This window comes from Saccopteryx leptura, chromosome 8 (genome assembly GCF_036850995.1).
Source record: "Saccopteryx leptura isolate mSacLep1 chromosome 8, mSacLep1_pri_phased_curated, whole genome shotgun sequence".
NCBI classification, from domain to species: Eukaryota; Metazoa; Chordata; class Mammalia; order Chiroptera; family Emballonuridae; genus Saccopteryx; species Saccopteryx leptura.
In genome coordinates this window covers 23,211,113-23,224,906 of record NC_089510.1, presented here as the reverse complement: position 1 = coordinate 23,224,906, position 13,794 = coordinate 23,211,113, and the positions used below count along the sequence as shown (strand labels likewise).

At 34.9% G+C, this 13,794-nt stretch overlaps 1 protein-coding gene and 1 pseudogene across 2 annotated transcripts in view; both read right to left on the bottom strand.

The window, feature by feature from the left end:
• Positions 1-13,794, bottom strand: part of EPHA3 (EPH receptor A3) — a 396,391-nt gene that overhangs the window by 315,562 nt on the left and 67,035 nt on the right. The window lies entirely within an intron of this gene.
• Positions 4,551-4,672, bottom strand: LOC136380173 (U2 spliceosomal RNA; annotated as a pseudogene).

Here is a 13,794-nt window from a genome sequence, read left to right as displayed (position 1 = left end):
CCTCAGGTGCTAGAATGACTCTGGACGCAACAGAGCAACGCCCCAGAGGGCCAGAGCATCGCCCCCTGGTGGGCATGCCGGGTGGATCCCGGTCTGGCGCATGCGGGAGTCTGTCTGACTGCCTCCCCGTTCCCAGATTCGGAAAAGTGAAAAAAAAAAAAAAAAGACAGCTTTTGCCTGACCTGTGGTGGCACAGTGTATAAAGTGTCGACCTGGAATGCTGAGGTCACTGGTTCAAAACCCTGAGCTTCCCAGGTCAAAGCACTTACGAAGAGTAACTACTACAAGTTGATGCTTCCCGCTTCTCACTTCCGCTCCCCTTTCTCTTGCTCTCTCCCTCTCTCTTAAATCAATAAATTAAAAAAAAAATCTTTTTAAATTAATTTTAATGGGGTGACATTAATAAATCAGGGTACGTATGTTCAGAGAAAATATCTCTAGGTTATTTTGACATTTAATTAAGTTGCATACCCCTCACCCAAAGTCAAATTGTCCTCCGTCACCTTCTATCTGGTTTTCTTTGTGCCCCTCCCTCCTCACCCCCATCCTGTAACCACCACACTCTTGTCCACGTCTCTTAGTCTTGTTTTTATGTCCCATCTATGTATGGAATCATGCAGTTCTTAGTTTTTTCTGATTTACTTATTTCACTTTGTATAATGTTATCAAGATCCATCCATGTTGTAAATGATCCGAAAAAAAAAAAATCTTAAAAAAAAAAACAGCTTTCAGCATGTATTTTTATATTTTGGATTATTTCTGAAAAACATGAGTTTGGTAGTTCCTGTGCTGATTTATTTTAAAGTGTACTACTAACTGCTACTTTGTAATTTCTGCATATGGTTATTGAAAGTAGAATCTGTAATGGCATAGCTAAACTAAATTCAAAATAACCAGAATGTAATTTGATTAATGCCAATGTAAACTTACCAACCTAATGAATGTAATTTTTTAAGTACAAATAAAGGACGATGATTTCGATGCTATGAAATCCTTGTGGCCTGTTAACTTACTCAAGTATGAGTGAGGCACATAGGCCTCCCTTTGATTAAGTCACCTTAGTCAAACAATCACTCATCTACTTTTACATACTTATCTTCATATTTCTACCTTCAATGCTAAAGAAAAGAACATTCTTCTTTGTAAAAATTATACCCTTAAAACATTTTTATATTCATAAGTAATTTATTTGATTATTTCAAGTTCAATGATTTTATTTAATTTACAGAATCCCAAAGACCTTAAAATTGTAATTCTATCCAAGCTGAGTTTTGCAAAGGAATTTCAGATAATGCACTAGTATACAAATCTATAGCTTCTTTCCAATTTTTTTTTTTTTTTTTGTATTTTTCTGAAGCTGGAACTGGGGAGGCAGTCAGACAGACTCCCGCATGCGCCCGACCAGGATCCACCCGGCATGCCCACCAGGGGGTGATGCTCTGCCCATCTTGGGGCATTGCTCTGCCGCAATCAGAGCCATTCTAGTGCCTGAGGTAGAGGCCACAGAGCCATCCTCAGCATCCGGGCCAACTGTGCTCCAGTGGAGCCTTGGCTGCGGGAGGGGAAGAGAGAGACAGAGAGGAAGGAGAGGGGGAGGGGTGAAGAAGCAGATGGTCGCTTCTCCTGTGTGCCCTGGCCGGGAATTGAACCCGGGACTCCTGCACGCCAGGCCGACACTCTACCACTAAGCCAACTGGCCAGGGCCTCTTTCCAATTTTTAAAATAGATACTTCTTGAGTCATTAAAAAAATGTGGGCCCTGGCCAGTTGGCTCAGCGGTAGAGCGTCGGCCTGGCGTGCGGGGGACCCGGGTTCGATTCCCGGCCAGGGCACATAGGAGAAGTGCCCATTTGCTTCTCCACCCCCCTCCCCTCCTTCCTCTCTGTCTCTCTCTTCCCCTCCCGCAGCCAAGGCTCCATTGGAGCAAAGATGGCCCGGGGCTGGGGATGGCTCCTTGGCCTCTGCCCCAGGCGCTAGAGTGGCTCTGGTTGCAGCAGAGCGACGCCCCGAGGGGCAGAGCATTGCCCCCTGGTGGGCAGAGCTTCGCCCCTGGTGGGCGTGCCGGGTGGATTCCGGTCAGGCGCATGCGGGAGTCTGTCTGACTCTCTCTCCCTGTTTCCAGCTACAGAAAAATACAAAAAAATGTGTAGAGTTGTAAGTTCTCTGTTTCTGCTCATAAATTAAAAATAACATAAATTCTTTGAAAATAAAACATTATATTAATAGAAAAGGCCTAAAATGTATCAGTTTTCTATAAATAACTTCATTTTTGTGTAGTATATTAAATCACTATGGAGAAAAATTGTGTAATTGTGTGTGTGTGTAACTGTATGTGTATGAGTTTAGGTGATATTTCAGAACTTTTGGCAATGAGTGGATAAGGACCCACGTGACAGAGAAGAGGAAGAGGTATAGGATGAAAAATACTAAAATATTAAAGTTCTGTATACTTAACATACCCCGTGAAGGGGATAACATGTACATATCTATAGGTGTTTGATAGAGTGGGACTGCAAGAGAAAAGATCAGATCTTGTAGATTATACCCAAAGCATGTTCCAGGCTTGTCTTAATCAGCAGAGAGCATTATAACAAATTACTATGAATTGGAGAGCTTAAATAACAAATATTCATTTATCACAATTATGAGGCTGAAGAGTCCAAGATCACAGTAACAGCAGACCTCGTGTCTGCTGAGAACCTGCTTCATGATTTGCAGATGGTTATCTTCTTGGTGTATTCTCACATGACAGACAGCAGAGAGTGAGACTATCTTTCTTATCTCTTCTTGTAAGGGCACAGATCCAATTTAAGAGGGTTGCAGCTTTATGACCTAGTTACCTTCCAAAGGTCCACCTCCAAATACCCTCACATTGGGAGTTTAAACTTCAATGTTACAATTGGGGGGAGGGGCACGAAAACATTCAGTCCATAGTAAGGACTACCAAAAATGAGATAAACAAATCTCAAGATCTCCATAAGGCATGTACAATAGGGGGATTATATCAGAATTTCAATTTCAGTTTATGTGGTCCTATTTTTAATTTGCATTTAACTTCGATTTTGTGTACAATATATTCAGAGGTAGAAGTACACATTTAATAATTAAATCCATAGGCCCTGGCCGGTTGGCTCAGCGGTGGAGTGTCGGCCTGGCATGTGGGGGACCCGGGTTCGATTCCCGGCCAGGGCACATAGGAGAGGCGCCCATTTCCTTCTCCACTCCTCCCCCTCCTTCCTCTCTGTCTCTCTCTTCCCCTCCCGCAGCCGAGGTTCCATTGGAGCAAGGATGGCCCGGGCACTGGGGATGACTCCTTGGCCTCTGCCCCGGGCGCTGGAGTGGCTCTGGTCGCGGTGGAGCGACACCCCGGAGGGGCAGAGCATCGCCCCCTGGTGGGCAGAGCGCGCCCCTGGTGGGCGTGCCGGGTGGATCCCGGTGGGGCACATGCGGGAGTCTGTCTGGCTGTCTCTCCCCGTTTCCAGCTTCAGAAAAATAAAAAATTAAAAAATTAAAAAAATAAAATTAATAATTAAATCCATAGATATCATTAAATATACATCTAGTACAGGGGTAGTCAACCTTTTTATACCTACCGCCCACTTTTGTATCTCTGTTAGTGAAATTTTCTAACCACCCACTGGTTCCACAGTAATGGTGATTTATAAAGTAGGGAAGTAACTTTACTTTATAAAATTTATAAAGCAGAGTTACGGCAAGTTAAAGCATATAATAATAATGACTTACCAAGTACTTTATGTCAGATTTTCGCTAAGTTTGGCAGAATAAATCTTTATAAAACAATTTACAATAGTTAAATCTATCTTTTTATTTATACTTTGGTTGCTCTGCTACTGCCCACCATGGGTGCTGGAATGCCCACTAGTGGGCGGTAGGGACCAGGTTGACTACCACTGGTCTAGTAGAAGGTCAATAATTATTTAAATAATCAGGGCAAACATGAAAATTTGGATAATTTTAAATTTTATTGAGAATCTGACTTTAAGAATTAACTCTTTGAATTTACAGAATTAAAATCACATTTGTAATCAGTTTCCTTTCAGATTCAGAAATGTGCGACATTCTAAAAAGTTTCAGTGATTTATTTGCATATTATAATCCAAAGACCAGGCAATTTGTCACAGATAATTTTCATTCAAAATATCTAAAAACAACATAATGTATAATATATCTACTATACCATATGATTCTGTAAAGCATAATTCATGGAGTTTGATATCACATAGAATGATTTTCATCTTCCTAAGTTTTTCTAAAAAATGTGAGTGGGAAATATTTTCCTGACATTGTTATAGAAGTACAAAGATATGCTAAGTTTTTCTTGGTTACTTCTAAATTTTCATATACATATATATATAATATTCTCAGATAAAGTGAAATAATTATATCCACATACACTCGCAAATTTAATATCTATATGTTTTAAAAAACTGTTTAATTTAAGCCATTCTTTTTCTCTTCCAACTTGGTATATGCATTGACTTTTTCTTTTATTTTTTAACCTTTTAAAACACTCTCCTTTTCATGGAATAAATCAGGTGGACTATATGAAGAATCACTGAAACATCTATTCAAAATATACATTTTCTATACTAAACTATTCATGCATTAATATTTTACTACACTTGATCTTAGCCAAAAGGCCGAGAAGTGATAATGCATTTATATTTTAAAGGACACACTATATAGTAATTCACCCTTATTTACAGTTTTATTTTTCATAGTGTTGGTTACTCATGGTTAACAAATATTATTAAATAGGAAATTGCAGAAATAAACAATTTATAAGTTTTAAATTGAACAATATTTTGCATAGAGTGATGAAATCTCATATCATCCTTCTGCATACAGCCCCATTCTGCCCCAACCAAGAATCCTCTGTCTAGCATCTGTGCTCTATATGCTACCTGCTATTAGTCACTAAGTGGCCATCTCAGCTATCACATGACTGTTGTGGTATTGCTGTGCTTGTGTTCAAGTAACCCTTATTTTACTTAATAATAGCTCCAAAGTACAAGAGTATTGATGTTGGCAATTTGGATATGCCAAAGAGGAGCCATAAAGTGCTTTCTTTAAATGAGAAGGGGAAAGTTTGGTACTATCGGTACGTTTCAGACATCCATGGGTTGTCCTGGAATGTATCCCTGCAGATAAGGGAGGGCTAAACTATAGTTAAACTTCAGAGACTGGTCTACTTTCCACAATGAATAGCCATGTTTGCTGTACTGCACAGGCTACACAACTAGCAATTACACATTCCCAGGCTGATCTTTAACAGATGTCAAGGAAATTGGATGAAAGTATGTTCTCAGAACGGAGTTATGATCGGGACAGTCAAGAGCCACCACTAAGCCGTGCCCCTGCGATAGAAAATAAAGGGTGGTACAAGACCCGTATGCATTTTTTTAATGAAAGGAGAATGCTGGGAAGGTATTGATTAAAATCATAAAGAATAAAGTGAACAAAAATATAGTAGAAGAGAAATGTATAGAAGTAAGAGAAAAATTTTATTGAAATAGAGCTAACATAGAAATAATAGAAATAATGGTACTTATTGTTTGTCAAATGATCACTAAAGCCCACAGTTGTTTACGTAATTTATGTGCAATTTTTCATTAATCATCAGAGCAATTCTTAAAGAATGTATTAGTATTATTCCAAAGAATTACAATTTAAAGAACTAGAAACAAGGTCTGATTCAAGACTCACTCTACCTTGCTTCCCTTAGTCGGCACGTAGGGCTTGCAACCTGTGCAGTCACATACAACCCTGTGTCTAACCAGAAGGGTCTGTAATTGGTTTAACACTGTGCTATCACTGTCTTTGATTGTTCATAATTTTTGAACAGGGAATTTTCATTTTTCCTTGTGTCTTCAAACCATGGAGCTAATAACTTATACCCCTTAGTACTAGTGGATAATATATAAATATATTTAAGGTATGCTTACTGATTGTAGCACTAAAAATTTAGAAACTCAAACAAGTTTAAACACCACACAGTAGTATGAAGTGCTTCAAAATCACTCTCCACCACTATTTCCATCACATTGTCTTTTAATTTTTTAAAAAATTTATTTGGTGTCATCCTACCCTGAGGTAATTATTGATTACCTAACAAATGGATCTATTTCAATGACTGTTTTCTCAAAAACTTCAATCTGTGTACAAAACTGATCTTCAAAATACGATATATAATTGCTGCCTTTGCTGTTAGGAAAATATTTTCAGTAGAAATCAGAGGAATCATTGTTCATTTATTTAATATCTCTGTTATATTTACTCAGCTAAATTGTAATCTTGTCAGGATTTCTTCTCTGTTCTTTAGAACACTTACTATAGTTTTGAGAACAAGGCAGACATCCAATAAATACATGTAAATTTACTGAAAGTCTAAAAATATAATAAACTCCGCAGTATAAACAAAAACAGGTAGATTAAAGAAGTAGTATAAATAATAAAACTAGGAGATTATTTTAAAGCCTTTCAATATAAATTGCTTGGTTATAACATAGAAGCACTTATGTTTAAATAAAAAGAAGCATTTTCAAAAGTATAAAAACAATTTTTAATTACTATATGTTAAAAAAAATGGACAATATTCTGTTTAAAGTGGTTAACCGTTTACTCAGTTTGTCCACATCTCAGTTTAAGGTTGTGGGAAAAATTCTTTTTTATTTTTTGGTTAACTTTCTGAAAATTATTTTTTCTCCTCCCAATGTAAGTCTTAGCAAACTACAAAAACTGAACTTGCTGGAGTATTTCCATATGCATTTCACTTACAAAAAAAGAAATGTTTTTCTTTCATGCAGCATACAGGTTTACCACCTCAGAGTTTCATAGAAATAAGTCTTTTTTTTTCTGTAAAAAATAATGACAGAGAAAAATAAATGACAAAGCTGGAGTCAAGGAATCTTGGAAAGAGTCCAGTTGTTTTATCAGCTGCACCACAAGGCAAGTAAACCTTAATCTCACTTGGCCTTGTAATGCCACGAAACTGCTGCTTTTCATAGTCTGCTTTTTGCATAGATGAGCAAACTCTCCTCAGTATAATATTCCAAGTACTATAAAATAAGTATCCTGATAAAACATTTGACCCAAAACATCATAAGGCTGTGGCTTTCTATTTAGTGCTCCTGCTCATGTCAATCAGCAAATAGACACACTATAAATTTAAGGGTACGGTCTCATCTTTCTCTTTCGGGAATTGAGGATATAGCCCTGAAAATCAAGAGAAACTAACTCCTAATTCATTGTATGTTAGAGTGGGAAAATTATCGAAGAAAGAAACATTAGGTTTGGAATTGTACAAATGACACTGTCTAAATATTTCACTGGTCTCTCTAGGGTATTTTGGAAATATGGAGGAAAGGGAGGGCTTTGATAGGAATCATTTTTTGAGTGCATAGCTGATTGTACACTATGCATTTGTGGATTTTTAAGAAATAAATGATTTACTCTGTGTTCAAAGTAATGGAAACAAAAAGAACAGGTTTTTCAAACATTAACTATACAACACATTGTTTTAGAGTAACTTTCTTATTCTTTGATAACAGAAAATGATTGGAACAAGCTAACCATATTTGAGCTATATCCCTGCATTTTCAGACATTCAAATTACTTAGGCTGTAAGGTTCAGAGTATTAAAAAAAAAAACAACCCAAAACTGCTCTCAGTGAGACACTGAATTCATGCTGTGACATGCTCAAAAATGAAAACAACTACACACAGGAGAGGGTTTTTCACCAAACCGCAGCACTAAGCACAAATGAAACCCTGCTGGGAACATGGATCTACAAGTGTGTGTTTGACTTAGTAATACACGTTTGTGACTCTATGTGTTAATAGAAAAAAAAAAAAAGAGCTAGACAAGGAATTCATTGTCCAAGTTTTTAAAGATCTTTTTTCATTCTTTTTTGTAGTAGAGGTTTTTAAAATATTGGCAACATTTGAACGTAACACTTAGCATTGGCTCAAATGCTCTCTTCAGTTAATCATGTAGTTCTCTGCTCTACCCCACCAGTGACCTCAATCCAAACAAAAATAAGAGAAGATTCAAATTTTTTTACATTCCCTTTGGATGAGTCAGGACCAAAGATCATTAAGATCCTTAGTATGTATCATGAGCTTTTTCTTCACAGATGATGAAGTATATGTTTTATTATTTTACACGTAAAGTTGGATATCAAAAAAATAAAGTCAGAATAAACTCAGTCTTAAATTTCCCACTTCTTTCTAATTTAATTTGACTTATTTAAAAGCCCTTCTCTCATAACCTTGTCTATACCTCTCCCTGTGATAACTGAGAGAAAATCAGATCTAGAGATTAAGATTACACCAGGAAATATATTAGTAAAACATATTAGTCTCCCAAATCTTCTCTTATATCATCTCATCATTACATTAGCAAAATATGAACATGTACATGAAATAAATCAACATTGGAAGAAATCACAAATAAATTTTCTGAAATATTGGAAAGAAAATACAATTTTTATTCTTCAATATAAAAAATGAGATTGTAACTTACTTTTATATTAAAATATGTGATACAGTTTATATCCCTTGCTTTCAGAAAAACATCACACACTAATAAAATATATTACACCTCTAGTTTGTATACCACTTGAATTTATTGACTATCTTCTCAGAGTATGACATATCATGACAAAAGCAATAAAACTTTGACCTTAAATGTAAAGAAAATGTTTTAATCTCAAAATTCAGATGCTACTGATAAGTATATCCTTTATTTTCCTTTACTTATCTTTTAAAATATAACATTAAGTTCCCATTTTTCTCAGTAAATACAAGTTAAGGTTTCAAAGTGCTTTTAAAAATGTGGATACTTTCCAATGTAACTAACAGTCATGAAAATATTAAAATTTTAAGACTAAATTACATTATTCATAAATAATAAATACCTACAACACAAAAAAACTTAAAATATATTTTTTATTGCATGTAAAATAACTAATGAAAAAATCTTTCTTAATTTACAAACTTCAAAACAAGTCATGCATAGTAATAAGTAGTGTTCATAGGGAACATTATTTCCCATGTTTTAAGTGTTCAAAACAAAAATTTCTTTCCAAACAGTTGGTGTTCTTTGCAATGACATGTGTCCCCATTGAAAGATTTCCCAATCAAATTCCTAAATCAATTATAATATTTGTGAAACCACAAGTTATTTAGTAGCATCTAGTTATATATTGGCCCCATTTTCTACAAATAAAAAGAAAGGTAGATATCAAACATATATATAACTTGCAATAAATATTTTAAAAAATGGATTGAAATACCCACACATAAAAAAAGCTACATGTTCTTTTTGATAATAAGTCACCAAAATATTGATCACTCTTAACTAATAGTACTTTATGGTATATAATGTGAGATAAACTATACCTTGAATTGGTTTCATGTTATGGACTTATTTTCAATATTTTAGGACTATGCATAAACTAGATGAAGTTTCAATGTTAAAATCCAAAACAGAAATAGAAATACACTTAAGTAAATAAACAATTAGACAGCTATCTCTTAGCATATTCCTGAATACTTGGTTTCTTTAGTGGATATTGCTTTCATAACTTTAAACTTATAGTTTTGCATTGTGCTTCAAACTTATTTGGAAAAATTGGGGTATAATAAACTAATCAATGTGCACTTACTTGAATGACACACTAAATAAGAGAGAGAAAGAGAACGAGTAAGAAAAAAAGGTTAGAAATAAAGCATATACAACTGACATTGAAAACCAGTAAATACAAAAAGAAAATGCTTAAATGTTGCTGTCAGGGCCACACATTAAATTACCAGAAGGAGATGCACAAGGTTTTACGGTAAAATAGTGCATTTAATTTGCAACCATTCATTTGAACTGACACTTCAATGTTTGCGATTTTTTGAGTGGCTTTTCAAAACTCTTTGTAACATACCAATTCTTAAATCTAATTGATAATTTAAAAAAAAAGTGAACAAAATTGAAATCTAAAGAAGAAATGGAGAAAGGTAACCAACCCTTCACACCAGCAGTGTGCTGTCAGCCTGTGTCAGTCTTTGAAGTTGCTGACTGAAATCTTAGCAAAGAGAGAGAGAATGTCAAATTGAAAGAGAGAAAACAGATGTATGAGAGATAAATCTTTTTTATTGTGAAAGTTCCAATGTAGACAGGCAATCTAAGGCATCAGCCTCGCAGTCCCTTCTGGAAGCCCCCCCAGAGATTTCACCACTCGGTTGTCAAAGCACACCAAGCCAACCACAACCCAGACAAGTGTCTTCTGCAGACTGCTGCACAGAATTGCTGTCAGGTAGCTGGCTTACATTTTGCACACAGTCATTGAGGGAAAGAAGTTTGTTAAGATATCAAATCAAACATAAAAAAGAAAAACTACTCTTGAAATAGTGAGGAAAATTACAAATGTTTTTGGGAAGTGAAAGACCCAACAGATACACACACAAACACAAACACCACAGACATTTGTGCTAATGCTTTGGCTTTGCAAATTATTTACCAGTGTCTAAGGAAATTTACGTGTGTATGTGAAATAAGTGTCTTGTATTTGTGTTTTGTGTGCATTTGTTTTGTAAGTATCTGAAACACTAAAAAACTTTGTCTTTATTTTAATTTTTATAGAAAATTAAAATGATATATTTAAGTCATTTTTAAATTTTATTTATTTCCCTCAATTCATTTTTCTTATAGTATATTTCAGATTAATTCTAAGTAATTTACACAAAATTTCAACAGTGACAAATATTTTGTTTTATCTATATACTGATAATTAAGTATCCTGTTCTAAGTTATGTTTAAAACAGTTAACATTTGTAAAGTGTTTTATAAAATATTGTCACAAAAATTCTGTAAGATTTGTTTTATTACTCTTATTCTACAAGTATATTTACTGAAAATTAAAAAGATTAAATGACTAGGTAAAAAAATAAAGAGTAAGCCACAAAACTAGAACAGCCATAATTTTTTGACTGTGCTATACAACTGGTATTGGCAAATTGGAATTCACTGAGATTTGTATCACTAAAACAGAAATGGACTCAGAAAATGTTAGATTTAGTTTCTGTATGAGATATCAAACATACCGCTCAAAACAACATGAAACATGCAAATAGAATAAAAATAATGAATTCAGGATAGAATCACTTGGAGCTGGTGTGGCCAAAACAATAAAGCAAAATTTATAAAACTACAAAACAGAGTAAACTTAACCAGAAAGAGAAATTAAACCCTGAAAAACAGAATGGTCTCACTGCCTACCTCTTCTTCTTCTTTCTCACCTTTCTCAGACTTTTCTTTTTTAACTCCAGCAATTTCAGAATTTGGGAGAACCGGAATGGAACACAGGCATGGTTATAAAACCAAAAGGAAATTTGCAGGTAATAAACTTTCCTTTATAAAAAACATTTTAACTATCTTATAGGAATAAAATATTTAAAATGGAATAACTGCAAACTTATATTTAGGATTACTTATTTTAAAAGCTCATTAGAAGAAAATAATATTTTACTAATTTATTCAAAAATTTAAAAAAGTTATTATTTCATTCAACATGGTTCAAAATACACTTCACATAATAAAATATACATATTTGTCTATTATGCTTTATTTTTTAAATGATGAGCTTTAATAAATGACAAGTTACTATACTGCACCTGTAAATCACAATTGTAAATGAATAGTTTAAAGTTGTCTAGAACTTGTACTTGGAAAGGATCTTGTAATATGAGCATGGCTGGTATAAAATATATCATAAAATATCGACACTTTTCCAAGTTAAAGTGGTGCCAAATTTTCCTGGAGCAAATTGTACTTGTAAACACCAATCATTTTTATAACACTTTAAATTATCAAGTGTTGGCACTTGTGACCCAATTTGTTTAAGCATTATTTTATATCACATCAAATAAAAAGGGTATATTTTCAAAGTCAACATTCTATTGCCAAATACAACCAACTCTTGTTTATTTCTTCAGGTGAAAGTTTCAGGGTCAAATAAAAAATGAAATTACTTTTTCCCCCTTCTTAAAAAACCTATTGTCATCAGATTTTCAAAGCTTGGTCTAATTAAAAATAAATTATGCAAGGACAAAGAATGTTATTATTATATAGACATACCTAATTAAACTGAGACAAACAAAACTAGTATCACAAAATGGTCTCAAATTTTATTTTCTTCATAAGTACTCTTGTCAAATTTATAAACTTTGACTTGATTTTTGAAAAAAGTGCAGAACCAGAAAAATCTCATAATTTTTGACATTCGAATACATTGACTAGTGTATATTCTTTTCAAACTTACTGCCTTTATAAAATATCACTACTTCCATAATTACCATACTTAGATATTTGTTTCATCTGGTGCTTAGAGAGAAAAGGAAGAATAATTTTTCATCAAGATATGTGTTTCCAGGACTGGTGGCTCTAGTTTATAATTTGAAAATTAATAAAAAATAGATTCCAATTCATATTGAAGACACAAATTCTTAGGAAAAATGACAAATTTGCTAGAATACAGTAAAAATGTACTTACTCCATCAATTTTTCATATTTTACTCTCTGAAGTGAAATGCAAATTATGGAAGTGCACATGATGTTTAGAAGTGTATTTAAAAGACCAATCCAAACATTTACAAGCCAGATGAGCTTATTGTATATAACTGCAAATAATATTTCTAATAAAAACAATAAAAAATATTCTTAATGTCATGCCCATATATTTTCTTTTATCAGTTCTACTCAGATTCTTCCAGATTATGAAGAAGAGTCACACACTCTCAAGCTCTCAAGACAGGCATTATTATCTTTATTTTTTTGTGTTGTAAATTTATGAGAATACCTAGGAACAAGGAGAAGATAAACCAGCACTAGTGACACAAAAACCTAACTGAGCCCTGGCCGGTTGGATCAGTGGTAGAGCGTCAGCCTGGCATGTGGAAGTACGGGGTTTGATTCTTGGTCAGGGCACACAGGAGAAGCGCCCATCTGCTTCTCCACCTTTCCCCCTCTTCTTCCTCTCTATCTCTCCTTTCCCTTCCTGCAGCCAAGGCTCCATTGGAGCAAAGTGGACCTGGGCACTGAGGAAGGCTCTGTGGCCTCTTCCAAAGGTGCTAGAATGGCTCTGGTCACAAAGGAGCAATGCCCCAGAGGGGCAGAGCATCGCCCCCAGGTGGACATGCCTGGTGAATCCCAGTTGGGTGCATGCGGGAGTCTATCTGATTGCTTCCCACATCTAACTTTGGAAAAATAATAAATAAATAAATAAATAAATAAATAAATAAATAAATAACAGAAAACCCAACTGAGCTTCCTTGATTTATTTATTTATTTTTTTACAGGGACAGAGAGAGAGAGTCAGAAAGAGGGATAGGTAGGGACAGACAGACAGGAACCGAGAGAGATGAGAAGCATCAATCATCAGTTTTTCTTTACAACAACTTAGTTGTTCATTGATTGCTTTCTCATATGTGCCTTGACCACAGGCCTTCAGCCGACCGAGTATCCCCTTGCTCGAGCCAGCGACCTTGGGTCCAAGCTGGTGAGCTTTTCCTTTTTCGCTCAAGCCAGGTGAGCCTGCGCACAAGCTGGAGACCTTGGGGTCTCGAACCTGGGTTCTCGGCATCCCAGTCCGACACTCTATCTACTGCACCACCACCTGGTCAGGCGCTTCCTTGATATCTAATAAACATCTTTCAGCAACAGGTAATACACAAAATTTTGATTACTTGTCAAATATAAACATTAATTGAAATGAAAACCATTAAA